Below are 19472 nucleotides of genomic sequence, written 5' to 3'. Positions count from 1 at the left end.
ACTTATTCATTCCTTTACACTTGTGTGTATAAGGTAGTTGTTGTGAAATTGTTAGACTTCTTGTTAGATATTACTGCACGGTCAGAACTAGAAGCACAAGCATTTCGCTACACTCACATTAACATCTACTAACCATGTGTACCTTATGATAAGCTGTAGACCACACTATCTACCAAAAGTGTTCTCATCGATATTATTCGTAGCCGTCTATTTACCACCACAAACCGTTGCTGGCACTAGACCGCACTCAACCATTTGTACAAGACCATAAGCAAACAAGAAAATGCTCATCCAGAAGCGGTGCTCCTAGTGGCCGGGGACTTTAATGCAGGCAAACTTAAATCCATTTTACCTCATTTCTACCAGCATGTCACATGTGCAACCAGAGGGGGAAAAAACTCTAGACCACTTTTACTCCACACAAAGAGATGCATACAAATCTCTCCCCCGGCCTCCATTTGGTAAATCTGACAATAATTCTGTCCTCCCGATTCCTGCTTACAAGCAAAGACTAAAGCAGGAAGTTCCAGTGACTCGCCCAATACGGAAGTGGTCAGATAACATGGATGCTACATTACAGGACTGTTTTGCTAGCACAGACCGGAATATGTTCTGGGATTCATCAAATGACATTGAGGAGTACACCACCTCAGTCATCGTCTTCATCAATAAGTGTGTTGACAACGTCGTCCCCACAGTGACCGTACGTACATATCCCAACCAGAAGCCATGGATTACAGGCTACATCCCCATCGAGCTAAAGGCTGGAGCTGAAACTTTCAAGGAGTGAGACACTAAACCTACTACACCGGCTCTGATGCTCGTTGGATATGGCAGGGCTTGAAAACTATTACGGACTACACATGGGAAACCCAGCCACGAGCTGCCCAGTGGCACGAGCCTACCAGACGAGCTAAATGCCTTTTATGCTCACTTCGAGGCAAGCAACACTGAAGCATGCTTGAGAGTTCCAGCTGTTCTGGACGATTGTGTGATAACACTCTCGGTAGCCAATGTGAGTAAGACCTTTCAACAGGTCAATATTCACAAAGCCGAGGGGCCAGACGGATTACCAGGATGTGTACTCAAAGCATGCACGGACCAACTGTTAACCTTTTACGACTAGGGGGCAGTATTTTAATTTTTGGAAAAAAACGTTCCCGTTTTAAACAATATATTTTGTCACGAAAAGATGCTCGACTATGCATATAATTGACAGCTTTGGATAGAAAACACTCTGACGTTTCCAAAACTGCAAAGATATTGTCTGTGAGTGCAACAGAACTGATGTTACAGGCGAAACCCAGATAAAAATCAAATTAGGAAGTGCCACATTTTTTGAAACCGCCTCATGCCAATGACTCCTTATATGGCTGTGAATGAGCTACGAATGAGCTTACGTTTTCTACGTATTCCCCAGGGTGTCTACAGCATTGTGACGTCTTTTTACGCATTTCTGTTGAAGAATAGCCATAAGGGACCACATTTAGCAAGTGGTCACATGATGTCTCCCGCAGAAAATCTTGCGTAAAATACTGAGGTAGCCATTTTTCCAATCGCTTCTTACGAGAAACCAATTGCCTCGACGGATATATTATCGAATATGTATGTTAAAAACACCTTGAGGATTGATTCTAAACAACGTTTGCCATGTTTCTGTCGATATTATGGAGCTAATTTGGAAAAAAGTTTGGCGTTGTAGTGATAGCATTTTCCGGTCGATTTCTCAGCCAAGCATGATGAACAAACGGGAGCTATTTCGCCTACAAAAATAATATTTTTGGAAAAAAGGAACATTTGCTATCTAACTGGGAGTCTCCTGAGTGAAAGCATCTGAAGTTCTTCAAAGGTAAATTATTTAATTTGATTGCTTTTCTTATTTTTGTGAAAATGTTGCCTGCTGCCAGCAGAGCCTAGCATAGCATTATGCCATGATAAACTTACACAAATATGTAACGCATATTTGAAAATCTGAGATGGCAGTGTGATTAACAAAAGCCTAAGCTGTGTCTCAATATATTTAATTTGTGATTTTCATGAATAGGAACATTTTCTAGGGGTATTTTTGTCCGCTGCGTTTATGTCCGTAGCACTCACGTCTGTAACCATGAAGTGCTTTAAAGGCTGGTCATGGCTCACATCAACAGCATCGTCCCAGAAACTCTAAGACCCACTCCAATTCGCATACCGCCCCTATAGATCCACAGATGACGCAATCTCAATCGCACTCCACACTGCCCTTTCCCACCTGGACAAAAGGAACACCTATGTGAGAATGCTTTTCATTGACTACAGCATCAGCATTCAACACCATAGTGCCCACAAAGCTCATCACTAAGCTAAGGACCCTGGAACTTAACACCTCCCTCTGCAACTGGATCCTGGACTTCCTGATGGGCCGCCCCCAGGTGCGGAGGGTAGGCAACAACACATCTGCCACACTGATCCTCAACACAGGGGCCCCTCAGGGGTGTGTGCTTAGTCCCCTCCTGTACTCCCTATTCACCCATGACTGTGTGGCCAAACACGACTCCAACACTATCATTAAGTTTGTTGACGACACCTGATCACCGACAACAATTTTTTTTAAACATTTTTTTTATCTCACCTTTATTTAACCAGATAAGCTAGTTGAGAACAAGTTCTCATTTACAACTGCGACCTGGCCAAGATAAAGCAAAGCAGTGCGACACAAACAACAATACAGAGTTACACATGGAATAAACAAGCGTACAGTCAATAACACAATAGAAAAAAAAGTCTATATACAGTGTGTGCAAATGGCGTAAGGAGGTAAGGCAATAAATAGGCCATTGTAGCGAAGTAATTCCAGTTTAGCAAATTAACACTGGAGTGATATATGAGCAGATGATGATGTGCATGTAGAAATACTTGTGTGCAAAAGAGCAGAAAAGTAAATAAAAGCAATATGGGGATGAGGTAGGTAGATTCGGTGGGTTATTTACAGATGGGCTATGTACAGCTGCAGCGATCGGTTAGCTGCTCAGATAGCTGATGTTTAAAGTTAGTGAGGGAGATATAAGTCTCCAGCTTCAGTGATTTTTGCAATTCGTTCCAGTCATTGGCAGCAGAGAACCGGAAGGAAAGGCGGCCAAAGGAGGTGTTGGCTTTGGGGACGACCAGTGAGATCTACATGCTGGAGCGCGTGCTACGGGTGGGTGTTGTTATCGTGACCAGTGAGCTGAGATAAGGCGGAGCTTTACCTAGCATAGACTTATAGATGACCTGGAGCCAGTGGGTCTGGCGACGAATATGTAGCGAGGGCCAGACGACTAGACCATATAGGTCGCAGTGGTAGGTGGTATAAGGGGTTTTGGTGACAAAACGGATGGCACTGTGATAGACTGCATCCAGTTTGCTGAGTAGACTATTGGAAGCTATTTTGTAAATGACGAGTCGAGGATCGATGAGACAGCCTATAGGGAGGAGGTCAGAGACTCTTTCTTGAACTGTGCTGTTGGTTAAGGGCTTGTAAAGGAAGCATTTCACGGTAAGGTCTACTCATGTTGTATTCAGCACAGGTGACAAATAAAGTTTGATTTGATTTGTTCTGCCTCTGTTAATTTGGGAAAGTTATGTGGTTGATTTTGTTAAGTTCCTTTGTCAGTAAGATCCTGTGTTGACCTGAGTGTTTTGTTCGTGTGACCTGCCCATGAACTCTGGACCCCTTGTAGTACCTTGTAATTATGGCCCAGAGGTTTTCCTGGTCAGTTCCCAGAAGGGCCAGGGAGGAACTCAGCGGTCTAATGATGTAGTGAGTTGATGGGTTCACGTTCCTGAACAGCTAATCAAAGGGCTACCCAGACCCCTCTTTTACGCTGCTGCTACTCTCTGTTTATAATCTATGCATAGTCACTTTAACTCATAGTCACTTTAACATATTACCTCAATTACCCACCCCCTGTATATAGCCTCGCTTGTTATTTTACTGCTGCTATTTAATTATTTGTTACTTTTATTTATCTATTTTTTACCTTACACTTTTTTTAAAAATGTTTTGAAGTATTGATGGTTAAAGGCTTGTAAGTAAGCATTTCACTGTAAGGTTGTATCGGCACATGTGACAAATACAGTGCCTTGCGAAAGTATTCGGCCCCCTTGAACTTTGCGACCTTTTGCCACATTTCAGGCTTCAAACATAAAGATATAAAACTGTATTTTTTTGTGAAGAATCAACAACAAGTGGGACACAATCATGAAGTGGAACGACATTTATTGGATATTTCAAACTTTTTTAACAAATCAAAAACTGAAAAATTGGGGGTGCAAAATTATTCAGCCCCTTTAAGTTAATACTTTGTAGCGCCACCGTTTGCTGCGATTACAGCTGTAAGTCGCTTGGGGTATGTCTCTATCAGTTTTGCACATCGAGAGACTGACATTTTTTCCCATTCCTCCTTGCAAAACAGCTCAAGCTCAGTGAGGTTGGATGGAGAGTATTTGTGAACAGCAGTTTTCAGTTCTTTCCACAGATTCTCGATTGGATTCAGGTCTGGACTTTGACTTGGCCATTCTAACACCTGGATATGTTTATTTTTGAACCATTCCATTGTAGATTTTGCTTTATGTTTTGGATCATTGTCTTGTTGGAAGACAAATCTCCGTCCCAGTCTCAGGTCTTTTGCAGACTCCATCAGGTTTTCTTCCAGAATGGTCCTGTATTTGGCTCCATCCATCTTTCCATCAATTTTAACCATCTTCCCTGTCCCTGCTGAAGAAAAGCAGGCCCAAACCATGATGCTGCCACCACCATGTTTGACAGTGGGGATGGTGTGTTCAGGGTGATGAGCTGTGTTGCTTTTACGCCAAACATAACGTCTTGCATTGTTGCCAAAAAGTTCAATTTTGGTTTCATCTGACCAGAGCACCTTCTTCCACATGTTTGGTGTGTCTCCCAGGTGGCTTGTGGCAAACTTTAAACAACACTTTTTATGGATGTCTTTAAGAAATGGCTTTCTTGCCACTCTTCCATAAAGGCCAGATTTGTGCAATATACGACTGATTGTTGTCCTATGGACAGAGTCTCCCACCTCAGCTGTAGATCTCTGCAGTTCATCCAGAGTGATCATGGGCCTCTTGGCTGCATCTCTGATCAGTCTTCTCCTTGTATGAGCTGAAAGTTTAGAGGGACGGCCAGGTCTTGGTAGATTTGCAGTGGTCTGATACTCCTTCCATTTCAATATTATCGCTTGCACAGTGTTCCTTGGGATGTTTAAAGCTTGGGAAATCTTTTTGTATCCAAATCCGGCTTTAAACTTCTTCACAACAGTATCTCGGACCTGCCTGGTGTGTTCCTTGTTCTTCATGATGCTCTCTGCGCTTTTAACGGACCTCTGAGACCATCACAGTGCAGGTGCATTTATACGGAGACTTGATTACACACAGGTGGATTGTATTTATCATCATTAGTCATTTAGGTTAACATTGGATCATTCAGAGATCCTCACTGAACTTCTGGAGAGAGTTTTCTGCACTGAAAGTAAAGGGGCTGAATAATTTTGCACGCCCAATTTTTTTTTTTTTGTTAAAAAAGTTTGAAATATCCAATAAATGTCGTTCCACTTCATGATTGTGTCCCACTTGTTGTTGATTCTTCACAAAAAAATACAGTTTTATATCTTTATGTTTGAAGCCTGAAATGTGGCAAAAGGTCGCAAAGTTCAAGGGGGCCGAATACTTTCGCAAGGCACTGTACATTTTTATTTGATGTTGAGTTTTAACCCCTTACTTCCTGTTAGATGAAGAGAGTGGAAAGCAATGATACACAGTCAATAGGGGGTGCTATTAAACATGCTCCCCCTCCAAATAGAGAATAATGATGCTATAGAGCAGGGTATCCCAAACTCGGTCCTGGGGCCTCTCATGAGTGCACGTTTTGATTTTTGCCCAAGTACTACACAGTTGATTCAAATAATCAAAGCTTAATGATGAGTTGGTTATTTGAATCAGCTGTGTAGTCCTAGGGCAAATCCCAAAAGGTGCACCCAGGGTGGGCCTCAGGACCAAGTTTGGGAAATGCTGTTATAGAGGGGATTCGCCTGCATTATAGTGCATTGGGGTGGCTAAGTTCTCCACTGTTCTTAAGCTCGATATGTCTTCCTCTTGACTTTTTCTAATCTTGTTGACTGTAATCGAGCCATGGTATTCCCATGGTTGGCAAATAATCATCCAATAAGAAAGCCACTGTCTTGTCTAGATCATGAGAGAGTGTTACCTGGCAATGAGAACATTGCCTAATTGTTGGTAGAGGGACCCACCTCCAGAAGCCCAAACATTTTTAGATGAACAGAAAACTCTATTATGCTTTTTAAGCTTATGCATTTGTTTGTAGACTGAATGGTTTATTATATTGTAATGTATTCAGATTATATTAATTTCCCTTTATGAAAATAATTTCTTTATGAGATGAGATTGCATAAAACACAATAGAGAAGGAAAGGGATGCCTAGTCAGTTGTTCAACTGAATGCATTCAACTGAAACGTGTCTTCCCAGAGAGGTGTGGGAGCTGACTTAATCGACGTCTATGACATTGGCACCCGGGGAGCAGTTGTTGCGGGGGTTATCCTCTTAATGTAATGGCAAAATTTTGTTTCCCGCCTAAATAGACATACCCAAAAGTAACTGCTATTCATGTGTAATTACATGATTCTGACATGCCAAAACTTGGTATGTTTGGAAAGAAGACATCTGGGAGATAAGGAAATCATCAGAAAATAGATTGGAGTTACGTAGTTCAGAATACACAAGATCAAGCACACACAAAATAACCATTGTTTATTTAAAGTATTCTTTCATTGACAAGCTATAAGTGAATTATTGATGCCCAGATCTGGAAACACATCAGATGGCTTCTACAACATGTGAACAATATCAGGAAACAAAATGGAGTTGATAGACCTAACAACTAGAAATGGGCAGATGTTTTAGTAAGTGGTGTCAGGTGTGGTCACAGCACATTTACAAGTGTCCCTAAACCTCTCTAAAGTGGCATGTCTGTAAATTAGATCATTTCAGTGCTATTACATATTTGCAATCCCTAAATGCTATTTATTCAGTATAAAAACCATTTCTACCATATCAACCTCTCTCAAACATTGTGGTGGTGTCTGGGGACATACAGGGGATATCCAAGTGCTTTTTAAACCTCTCCAAAGTGCCTGAACATTTAACCTAGACATAAATAAATAAATAATTTTTAAAACATAAAAAAAAAAAATCCAATGTATTGGTCCCACATAGAAATGACCTGTTTACAAAAACAATAGAAAAGCAACAGATGTACAGTACCAGTCAAAAGTTTGGATACACCTACTCATTCAAGGGTTTCTCTTTATTTTTTACAATTATCTACATTGTAGAATAATAGTGAAGACATCACAACTATGAACTAACACATATGAAATGATGTAGTAACCAAAAGTCTTAAACAAATCAAAAATAGATTTTAGATTGTTCAAAGTAGACACCCTTTGCCTTGATGACAGCTTTGTACACTCTTGGCATTCTCTCAACCAACTTCATGAGATAGTCACCTGAAATGCATTTCAATTAACAGGTGTGCCTTGTTAAAAGCTAATTTTTGGAATTTCTTTCCTTCTTAATGCGTTTGAGCCAATCTGTTGTGACAAGGTAAGGACCAAGTCCATATTATGGCTAGAACAGCTTAAATAAGGAAAGAGAAACGACAGTCCATCATTACTTTTAGACATGAAGGTCAGTCAATACGGAACATTTCAAGAACTTTGAATGAATGAATGAAACTGGCTCTCATGAGGACCGCCATAGGAAAGGAAGACCCAGAGTTACCTCTGCTGCAGAGGATAAGTTCATTAGAGTAAACTGCACCTCAGATTGCAGCCCAAATAAATGCTTTACTGAGTTCAAGTCGGGTGCCGATGACGTGGATGTTGGATGTTGATTAAGGCAGCCCCCTGCACCTCTCTGATTCAGAGGGATTGGGTTAAATGCAGAAGACACATTTCAGTTGAATGCATTGTTGTACAACTGACTAGGTATCCCCTTTATTATTATATTTTTTTAACATCAACTGTTCAGAGGAGGCCGTGTGAATCAGGCCTTCGTGGTCAAATTGCTGCGAAGAAATCACTACTAAAAGGACACCAATAAGAAGAAGAGACTTTATTGGGCCAAGAAACACAGGCAATAGACATTAGACCAGTGGAAATCTGTCCATTGGTCTGATGAGTCCAAATTTGAGATTTTTGTTTCCAACCGCTGTCTTTGTGAGATGCAGAGTAGGTGAACGGATGTTCTCCGCATGTGTTGTTCCCACCGTGAAGCATGGAGGAGGAGGTGTTATGGTGTAGGGGTTCTTTGTTGGTGACACTGTCAGTGATTTCATTAAAATTCAAAGTACACTTAACCAGCATGGCTACCACAGCATTCTGAAGCACTAGCCAGCTCATCTGGTTTGCGCTTAGTGGGATTATCATTTTTTCAACAGGACAATGAACCAAAACACACTTCCAGGCTATGTAAGGGCTATTTGACCAAGGAGAGTGCTGCATCAGATGACCTGGCCTCCACAATCACCTGACCTCAACCCAATTGAGATGGATTGTGATGAGTTGGACCGCAGAGTTAATGAAAAGCAGCCAAAAAGTGCTCAGCATATGTGGGAACTCCTTCAAGACTGTTACACTTTTTTTGGTTAGTACATGATTCCATATGTGTTATTTCATAGTTCCGATGTATTCACTATTATTTTACAATGTAGAAAATAGTAAAAAAAATCAAGAAAAACCCTTGAATAAGTAGGCTGTGTCCAAACCCGACTGGTACTGTACATCAAATTAGAAAATGTATTTTCAAACACAAACGTGTACTTCACTAAAAAAAGTGCAAAAATAGAAATAAGCTTAACTATTTACAAATGGAATTTGTGTTTGTTTTACATCCTAGGTGTAGATGATTAGATTTCACCATAGCTCGTGCATGTCGTCATAGTCTTTGAAGCAGTCCCTCTTTGCCAGGAAAAAAAGCGAACTGGAATTACGGACAGAAGATCTGGCATTTCCCCCCTGTGTTTTGTGCAATGCTTGCAGTTCTTCATTTTGTCTTTTGGCATGTCTTTTGGATAGCTACGCTACGCTCACCTTGAGTGGGGGGTCTTGTGATGGTTGTGAGGTTGCTTTGGTCCCCCAATTCAGACAATTCCAACATCAGCTGCTCTCGGAAGGCCAACTGGGAGAGGGGTTTGACCTTCTGCTTGTAGAAAATGTCATAATTTACTGTATCAATGTCCACAAAATGGTAAAAAAAGTAATACCACTTACTGGTCTTGTGGAGGACCTGTTAGTAGCCTAGCAGAGCATCAGATAGGTCGACACCCCCAATGCTGGCATTGTAGTCCTTCACAGAAACAGGAGACCTTTTTTCACCCTCCTTGAGACATGGTCGTTATTGGTCGTTATATTCCCTAGTGTCCTTCCATTTCACAAAAAGCAGCTTGTTAGTCCTGATCCAACGTATGGTCCCCCTCTCCGCTGTCTTTGTCGTGTAATTTACCTTGGTCTTGGGGAAACCAATTATGTTAGTACGAATGGTGCCACAAGCCCCCATTTTCTTTTTCAAGAGGTCTATGAAAAGTGGATGTAGAACCATCAGACCATCAGGGTGATTGACATAGCAGTGGGGGATGAAGACCTTGACCGGCGGGGGAGCTAGCTGGGGAGGGGTGGCTCCCAAACTTCATCATCCAAATAATCTGCATCCTCCACTCCACTATGTTGTGAATAAAATAAAGGTATATACTGTTGTAAGACACACAGAATTACAGTTGACTAAATTTACAAAACAACATTACTGTAAAGTAAAAACACCAAGCCTAAACTTTACCTGTACAGTGACTCACATAGAAGGTGTGAAGCACACACACACAAAGGCAAAGGTGAGAACCACAAATAAACAGTGGCCATGAGAGTTTAGTGGCCTCTCCAAAGTGGCCTCTCCAAAGTTACAAGGAACAGCAAACAGTGAACTAATATGAAAAATAGACAACTACATTGGCATTATATAACATTGAAATGACTTGTTACATAGGCCAATGTAAACTTAATCCAAAGCACAAAAAGCAGACAACTCATAAAAACGAAATACATATAGTAAATTAGTTATATAAAGTCATGAAAATAATGTACTAACAGATCTAAAAGTGGATCCAATCCTTCTAGAAGGTAGTCCTCATCGGCCGAGTCGAAATCCTCGTTATCCAAATCGCTTCACTTATCCAAGTCTGACAGGTATTTTATTCAAAGCTTCTATGTCGGTGTACTTATTCATAGCTGCCTTATTTTTAGCTTCCTGTTCGATACTCTTCGTTTTTACATTTTCCCCCTTTGAGAAAACCAGCTTTCATACTAAAGCGATGAAATCGGTTTACAATGTAGTGTAACCTGCTCGATGCGTCTCGTCTCTGAGCCAGGTAGCGATAGTTCGCAATACGCATTACACATAAAAGGTTCTAGGCCTTGCATTGTCCCACCTAGGTCACCTGCATATCCCTGGAAAGCTTATCCCATTGGTTACAAGACTGTCAGGTGCCATAGTAGCCAATCCCCTGTGTAACGTCATATTTTTAATGCGCAAAGATATAGTCACTCTGTGGACATTAAATGTTTCCATTAAGTCATACATCATCAGATAGCATTGGCAATAGATTAGATTTGTTCCTACCAACCTAAGGATTAATTTCATACCTCCCCATGTATCTATAGCTCAAACACAGACCAAATGGAAGCTTACCTTGTAGATGTTTGGTGAAAACGTTGCGTTAAATAAACATTTTGACTCTCGGGGTTGGTGATCAATAACGGTAGGTCACTGACAGACAAATAAGACATCCTCATGATCTGTGGAGTCCCGGCTTTCGGTGTGTATCGACTTATTCCGTGTTTATTTCGTATATGCTTCACAACATAAACCGGAATGTAGGTAGCAGGCATCTTGAAATTAGGCAATCGGCTCGGCCTGACTCTATACATTCGTATGCCCATATATGGCAGTAAATGACACAAACGATTTTAAGGCAAAGATTAATAGCCAAGACACGAAGCTTTCCACAGACACCCTGCTTTTGCAGATAGGGGCTACCGTTGTCATTTTTATGTATTTATTTTTTATTTCACCTTTATTTAACCAGGTAGGCTAGTTGAGAACAAGTTCTCATTTGCAACTGCAACCTGGCCAAGATAAAGAAAAGCAGTTAGACACATACAACACAGAGTTACACATGGAATAAACAAATATACAATCAATAATACAGTAGAAAAGTCAATACAGCATGTGCAAATGAGGAAGGATACCTCCCGTATCCTTCCTCATTTGCACATGCTGTATTGACTTTTCTACTGTATTATTGATTGTATATTTGTTTATTCCATGTGTAACTCTGTGTTGTAAGGCAATAAATAGGCCATAGTGGCGAAGTAATTACAATATGGCAATTAAACACTGGAATGGTAGAATGTGCAGAAGATGAATGTGCAAGTAGAGATACCAGGGTGCAAAGAGAAAGATAAATAAATAAATACAGTATGGGGATGAGGTAGATTGGATGGGCTATTTACAGATGACCTATGTACAGGTGCAGTGATCTGTGAGCTGCTCTGACAGCTGGTGCTAAAGCTAGTGAGGGAGGTAAGAGTCTCCAGCTTCAGAGATTTTTGCAGTTTGTTCCAGTCATTGGCAGCAGAGAACTGGAAGGTGGCCACAGGAAGAATTGGCTTTGGGGGTGACCAGTGAGATATACAGTGCCTTGCGAAAGTATTCGGCCCCCTTGAACTTTGCGACCTTTTGCCACATTTCAGGCTTCAAACATAAAGATATAAAACTGTATTTTTTTTGTGAAGAATCAACAACAAGTGGGACACAATCATGAAGTGGAACGACATTTATTGGATATTTCAAACTTTTTTAACAAATCAAAAACTGAAAAATTGGGCGTGCAAAATTATTCAGCCCCCTTAAGTTAATACTTTGTAGCGCCACCTTTTGCTGCGATTACAGCTGTAAGGCGCTCGGGGTATGTCTCTATCAGTTTTGCACATCGAGAGACTGAATTTTTTTCCCATTCCTCCTTGCAAAACAGCTCGAGCTCAGTGAGGTTGGATGGAGAGCATTTGTGAACAGCAGTTTTCAGTTCTTTCCACAGATTCTCGATTGGATTCAGGTCTGGACTTTGACTTGGCCATTCTAACACCTGGATATGTTTATTTTTGAACCATTCCATTGTAGATTTTGCTTTATGTTTTGGATCATTGTCTTGTTGGAAGACAAATCTCCATCCCAGTCTCAGGTCTTTTGCAGACTCCATCAGGTTTTCTTCCAGAATGGTCCTGTATTTGGCTCCATCCATCTTCCCATCAATGTTAACCATCTTCCCTGTCCCTGCTGAAGAAAAGCAGGCCCAAACCATGATGCTGCCACCACCATGTTTGACAGTGGGGATGGTGTGTTCAGCTGTGTTGCTTTTACGCCAAACATAACGTTTTGCATTGTTGCCAAAAAGTTCAATTTTGGTTTCATCTGACCAGAGCACCTTCTTCCACATGTTTGGTGTGTCTCCCAGGTGGCTTGTGGCAAACACTTTTTATGGATATCTTTAAGAAATGTCTTTCTTCTTGCCACTCTTCCATAAAGGCCAGATTTGTGCAATATACGACTGATTGTTGTCCTATGGACAGAGTCTCCCACCTCAGCTGTAGATCTCTGCAGTTCATCCAGAGTGATCATGGGCCTCTTGGCTGCATCTCTGATCAGTCTTCTCCTTGTATGAGCTGAAAGTTTAGACGGACGGCCAGGTCTTGATAGATTTGCAGTGGTCTGATACTTCCATTTCAATATTATCGCTTGCACAGTGCTCCTTGGGATGTTTAAAGCTTGGGAAATCTTTTTGTATCCAAATCCGGCTTTAAACTTCTTCACAACAGTATCTCGGACCTGCCTGGTGTGTTCCTTGTTCTTCATGATGCTCTCTGCGCTTTTAACGGACCTCTGAGACTATCACAGTGCAGGTGCATTTATACGGAGACTTGATTACACACAGGTGGATTGTATTTATCATCATTAGTCATTTAGGTCAACATTGGATCATTCAGAGATCCTCACTGAACTTCTGGAGAGAGTTTGCTGCACTGAAAGTAAAGGGGCTGAATAATTTTGCACGCCCAATTTTTCAGTTTTTGATTTGTTAAAAAAGTTTGAAATATCCAATAAATGTCGTTCCACTTCATGATTGTGTCCCACTTGTTGTTGATTCTTCACAAAAAAATACAGTTTTATATCTTTATGTTTGAAGCCTGAAATGTGGCAAAAGGTCGCAAAGTTCAAGGGGGCCGAATATTTTCGCAAGGCACTGTACCTGCTGGAGTGCGTGCTACAGGTGGGTGCTGCTATGGTGACCAGTGAGCTGAGATAAGGCGGGGCTTTACCTAGCAGAGACTTGTAGATGACCTGGAGCCAGTGGGTTTGGTGACGAGTATGAAGCGAGGGCCAGCCAACGAGAGGGTACAGGTTGCAGTGGTGGGTAGTATATGGGGCTTTGGTGACAAAACGGATTGCACTGTGATAGACTGCATCCAATTTGTTGAGTAGAGTATTGGAGGCTATTTTGTAAATGACATCGCCGAAATCGAGGATCGGTAGGATGGTCAGTTTTACGAGGGTATGTTTGGCAGCATGAGTGAAGGATGCTTTGTTTGCGAAATAGGAAGCTGATTCTAGATTTCCTTTTCGATTGGAGATGTTTAATGTGAGTCTGGAAGGAGAGTTTACAGTCTAACCAGACACCTAGGTATTTGTAGTTGTCCACATATTCTAAGTCAGAACCGTCCAGAGTAGGCATGCTGGACGGACGGGCAGGTGCGGGCAGTGATCGGTTGAAGTGCATGCATTTAGTTTTACTTGCATTTAAGAGCAGTTGGAGGCCACGGAAGAAGAGTTGTATGGCATTGAAGCTCACCTGGAGGTTAGTTAACACAGTGTCCAAAGAAGGGCCAGAGGTATACAGAATGGTGTCTCCTGCGTAGAGGTGGATCAAAGAATCACCAGCAGCAAGAGCGACATCATTGATGTTCCAGAGAAGAGTCGGCCCTCCAATTGAACCCTGTGGCACCCCCATAGAGACTGCCAGAGGTCCGGACAACAGGCCCTCCAATTTGACACACTGAACTCTATCAGAGAAGTAGTTGGTGAACCGGGCGAGGCAATCATTTGAGAATCCAAGGCTGTCGAGTCTGCCAATAAGAATGTGGTGATTGACAAAAAAGTTGAATCCCTTGGCCAGGTCGATGAATAGGGCTGCACAGTAATGGCTCTTATCGATTGCGGTTATGATGTCGTTTAGGACCTTGAGCGTGGCTGAGTTGCACCCATTACCAGCTCTGAAACCAGATTGTATAGCGGAGAAGGTACGGTGGGATTCGAAATGGTCGGTAATCCGTTTGTTAACTTGGCTTTCGAGGTAGGATAGATATAGGTCTGTAGCAGTTTTCCAATCTTTGGGAATCTCAGACGATACGAAAGAGAGGTTGAACAGGCTAGTAATAGGGGTTGCAACAATTTCGGCAGATAATTTTAGAAAGAGGGTCCAGATTGTCTTGCCCGGCTGATTTGTAGGGGTCAGATTTTGCACCTCTTTCAGAACATCAGCTATCTGGATTTGGGTGAAGGAGAAGTGGGGAGCCTTGGGCGAGTTGCTGTGGCGGGTGGAGGGCTGTTGATCGGGGTAAGGGTAACCAGGTGGAAAGCATGGCCAGCTGTAGAAAAATGCTTATTGAAATTCTCAATTATAGTGGATTTATTGGTGGTGACATTGTTTCCTAGCCTCAGTGCAGTGGGCAGCTGGGAGGAGGTGCTCTTATTCTCCATGGACTTTACAGTGTCCCAGAACTTTTTTGAGTTTGTGCTATAGGATGCAAATTTCTGCTTGAAAAAGCTAGCCTTAGCTTTCCTAACTGCCTGTGTATATTTGTTCCTAACTTCCCTGACAAGTTGCATATCACGGGGGCTGTTCGATGCTAATGCAGAATGCCACAGGATGTTTTTGTGCTGGTCAAGAGCAGTCAGGTCTGGAGAGAACCAAGGGCTATATCTATTCCTGGTTCTACATTTTTTGAATCGGGCATGCTTATTTAAGATAGTGAAAGGCACTTTTAAAGAATAACCAGGCATCCTCTACTGACGGGATGAGTTCAATATCCTTCCAGGATACCCGGGCCAGGTCGATTAGAAAGGCCTGCTCGCTGAAGTGTTTTAGGGAGTGTTTGACAGTGATGAGGGGTGGTCGTTAAATTGCAGACCCATTACGGATGCAGGCAATGAAGCAGTGATCACTGAGATCTTGGTTGAGTACAGCAGAGGTGTATTTGGAGGGCAAGTTGGTTTGGATGATATCTATGAAGGTGCCCGTGTTTACGGATTTGGGGTTGTACCTGGTGGGTTTATTGATAATTTGTGTGAGATTGAGGGCATCAAACTTAGATTGTAGGATGGCTGGGGTGTTAAGCATGTCACAGTTTAGGTCACCTAGCAGCACGAGCTCTGAAGATAGATGGGGGGCAATCAATTCAAATATGGTGTCCAGAGCACAGCTGGGGCAGAGGGTGGTCTATAGCAAGTGGCAACGGTGAGAGACTTGTTTATGGAAAGATTAATTTTTAAAAGTAGAAGCTCGAATTGTTTGGGTACAGACCTGGATAGTAAGACAGAACTCTGCTTTGCAGTTCTATCTTGTCGGAAAATGTTATAGTTAGGGATGGAAATTTCAGGGATTTTGGTGGACTTCCTAAGCCAGGATTCAGACATGGCTAGGACATCCGGGTTGGCATTGTGCTAAAGCAGTGAATAAAATACATTTAGGGAGGAGGCTTCTAATGTTAACATGCATGAAACCAAGGCTTTTTCGGTTACAGAAGTCAACAAATGAGAGCACCTGGGGAGTAGGAGTGGAGCTAGGCACTGCAGGTCCTGGTTTAACCTCTACATCACCAGAGGACCAGAGGAGGAGTATTATGAGGGTATGGCTAAAGGCTATCAGGACTGGTCGTCTAGTGCGTTCAGAGCAGAGAGTAAAAGGAGCAGATTTCTGGGCGTGAGAGAATAGATTCAAGGCATAATGTACAGACAGTGGTATGGTAGGATGTGAGTACATTGGAGGTAGACCTAGGCATTGAGTAATGATGAGAGAGATATTGTCTCTAGAGACGTTTAAACCTGGTGATGTCACCGCATATGTGGGAGGTGGAAGTAAATGGTAGGTTAAGGCATATTGAGCAGGGCTAGAGGCTCTACAGTGAAATAAGACAATATTCACTAACCAGGACAGTAATGGACAAGGCATATTGATATTAGGGAGAGGCATGCGTAGCCGGGTGATCAATAGGGATCCAGTGAGTGGTTGGGTTGGCTGGAGACACGGCGATTCAGACAGCTAGCAGGCCGGGGCTAGCAAGATAGCAGAAGGGCCTTACAGCAACATCTCGATGGAGGAAAGTCTGTTTTAGCCTCCGCGTGCGGTGATGTCAATAGACCAGTCGTGATGGATTAGTAGGGTTCCGAGTAGCAGAGAGGTCCAAGTCCAATTGGCAAAATAGATATAGTGGCCCAAGAAATTGGCCGATGGATCTATATAGCTAACAGTCCAATATGCTCTAGACAGCTAGCAGGCCGCAGCTAAGCTCCAGGCTAATTGGTGCTTGCTCTGGGACCGACGTTAGCCAGTAGACACTCGGCTAGCTAGCTGCGATGATCCAGGTGAAAATGTCCAGAGCTTGCGGTAGGAGTCCGGGGATATGGAGAGAAAATAGGTCCGTATGCTCTGGTTTGAGTCGCTTTGTACAAACTGGCGAGAGCTTTCCGAGCTAAACTGTTAGCTGATGACCGCTAGCAGTGGTTAGCTGACTACTAGCTATTAGCTAGTGAGCTGGATAGCTTCTGTTGGGGGATTCCGGATTCGAGGTGAATACAACTACTTTAGAAAAAAACATATCCGCACCACATTGGGTGAGGCAAGTTGCAGGAGAGTGTTTTGAAGTTAAGGTTTAGAAAAAAATGTAAAAAAGATATGCGCATAAAAATATATATACAAGTGGACACGACAAGACGACAAGACGAGGACAAAAGACGTCTGACTGCTACGCCATCTTGGATTGTACCAGACTGAATTGAATTTAAAAAAATCTAATAGGGTCCCCAAATTCAAGGACATGAACATTGTTCCTTAATGGGGAAAGTTAAATGTGGTTTGTATTTTCCAAATACATTTAGAACTTCAGGGAAAAGAGTGATGTCGTTAGAAATGGGGATTTGTGTCGTATGACTTGATTTTTGTCAATTGATTTTCGATGACAAATTAACAAGTGTTTAGCTATTTCAAACCTGCTAATTTATTAGATAATTCTCCAATAAGGATCATTTTGTGGTTTATGAAATTCGAAAATACTGCAGGCTATCCTGGCCCTCCATTACCAATATCGTATGTTGTTTTTCATGGCATCATAGGCTATTCTATTTCAGAGCTTTTATTAAAACCATTCCGAATAATTTGGGGTGGGAATAATATATACTTACGCATATACTTACGCATTTTAACTCCCACTGATCATCTAATTTGATATATTTTTTCAATTTTGCAGACAACAATCGAGGACTGAGGCGGAATGAAGGGGAGCATGTATGTATCAGTAAGTTGTTTATTATTTTGTACACAAATAGGCTACTTGCCCTGTCCTTTCCCGTGCGCAGAGCCAACAGAGAGGGCAGTGTTCCCTGATAATGGCTATGAAGCTATTTGCTCTCATGATAAGAAGTTGGTTTCATCGAAGCCTAGACATATGCACACAAATTCCATTGTGCAATGAGTTTATTATTAAACATTGCATTTCACACAGTTTGGCCTCACCGGGCCTCACCATGCACACGGTGGTCCATTTATTAACGGTCTAAGGCACTGTATGTCAGTGCAAGAGGCGTCACTACAGTCTCTGGTTCGAATCCAGGCTGAATCACTGTGATTGGGAGTCATAGGGCAGCGCACAATTGGCCCAGTGTCATCCGGGTTTGGACAGGGTAGGCCGTGATTGTAAATACTAATTTGTTCCTAATTAACTGACTGGTCTGTCTGGTTAAATAAATAAAAATAAAAAACATTATTCAGTGAAAGAACAACGAATCTTTTCTCATCCTACCATCAATGTTGTAGCCTACATGTGTTGCATGCATATCGTGTGTTACAGATATGCATAGCATTTGTGTGTGAAAGAGAACATGCTGAAAGGTTTTCATTTAACAGAAAAGCAAATGTTAACCATTTTTCCCATGAACAAATGGAACATCAAATTAGTTCGCCTATGGCCCTCGTTTTTCTGTAGTTCTACATTAGAACTAGATATTGAACTAGATGAGAGATGAAAGCCATTTGTGGGGAGAATTTATTTATTTATTTTCGCCCATCAATAATCCTTGGCAGTGAACTATTGGAAGTAGTCAAACGCGAGGGTTTAAACGCAGGTCAGGCTGTCTAACGAATATTAAAATGCGTCCACAACACTGGAGCTGGGGTGAGAGGGGTGTGGGGGCGTGCACGGGGCCTGTGAAGGCGTGGGCGGGGGTGGGGCGTTTGTGTGCAAAAATTATAATAATATGCGGAGATTTGCAGATGCTAACGTAAGATGAGAACGAAAGGGTCCTTTACATTTTGAGTATGTTTTCTACTTCTCTTGTCTCATGGTTACCAAGGTAGCTGACGTATTTTGCAGGCCTACCTACACCTTTTCGATTATATTCTAGGTATACCATTTTATCAAGTTAAGTGAACATGTTATTGTTTTGATTACTTAAAAAATAAAACATTCTATTGGATTCTATTTCAAGACTAGATATTAAATATATTCACGATTTCAGTAGCCTATGTTTGCCCCTCTGGATTATTGAAACAGGTCACATTCACACCATGCAGGATATAACATTTTTCATCTCCGTCTTCTCATTAACTTCTGCAGTGGCAGGAAGAGAGGTTACGGAGCGGTCAGTATGGTAATGGCGAGGCATGCGAGCACAAGAAATCGTTGGGGACAGAATAAACGTGTATTTCATCTGCGCTGTCACGCGGTCGCTCGCTTTGTACCCGTAGTGCACGTGTTTTGCCTGAATATTCATAGTTTAGAGAAGTTACCTCAAAGGCAGGGTTTTGATTGAATCTGATAGAGAAAAACATATTAGGCAGGAGACTCTATTCGTGTGTGTGTGTGTGTGAGAGAGAGAGAGAGAGAGAGAGAGAGAGAGAGAGAGAGAGAGAGAGGTTTTCACCTAACTGAATTCTTCCAGTTGGGGCTCTTCTTTTCAGGCTGCAATGGAAAAGACTCATTAGTTGCCTATATGTACCCTGTAGAACCGAATTTGTGTTAATAGATAACAATCGCAAGTACGTCT

The 19472-nt window shown here is 42.0% G+C and overlaps 1 non-coding gene across 1 annotated transcript in view; it reads left to right on the top strand.

The window, feature by feature from the left end:
* The window catches only part of LOC110532667 (uncharacterized), a 65803-nt gene that overhangs the window by 17563 nt on the left and 28768 nt on the right, over positions 1–19472 (top strand). The window contains exon 2 of the transcript XR_016483401.1: positions 17678–17725. This is a non-coding gene — a transcript (uncharacterized LOC110532667). The remainder of the gene's footprint in view (positions 1–17677; positions 17726–19472) is intronic.

The sequence above is a fragment of the Oncorhynchus mykiss genome, chromosome 9 (genome assembly GCF_057628025.1).
Source record: "Oncorhynchus mykiss isolate SJ-2025 chromosome 9, ASM5762802v1, whole genome shotgun sequence".
NCBI lineage: Eukaryota > Metazoa > Chordata > Actinopteri > Salmoniformes > Salmonidae > Oncorhynchus > Oncorhynchus mykiss.
This window is presented reverse-complemented; position numbering and strand designations above follow the sequence as displayed.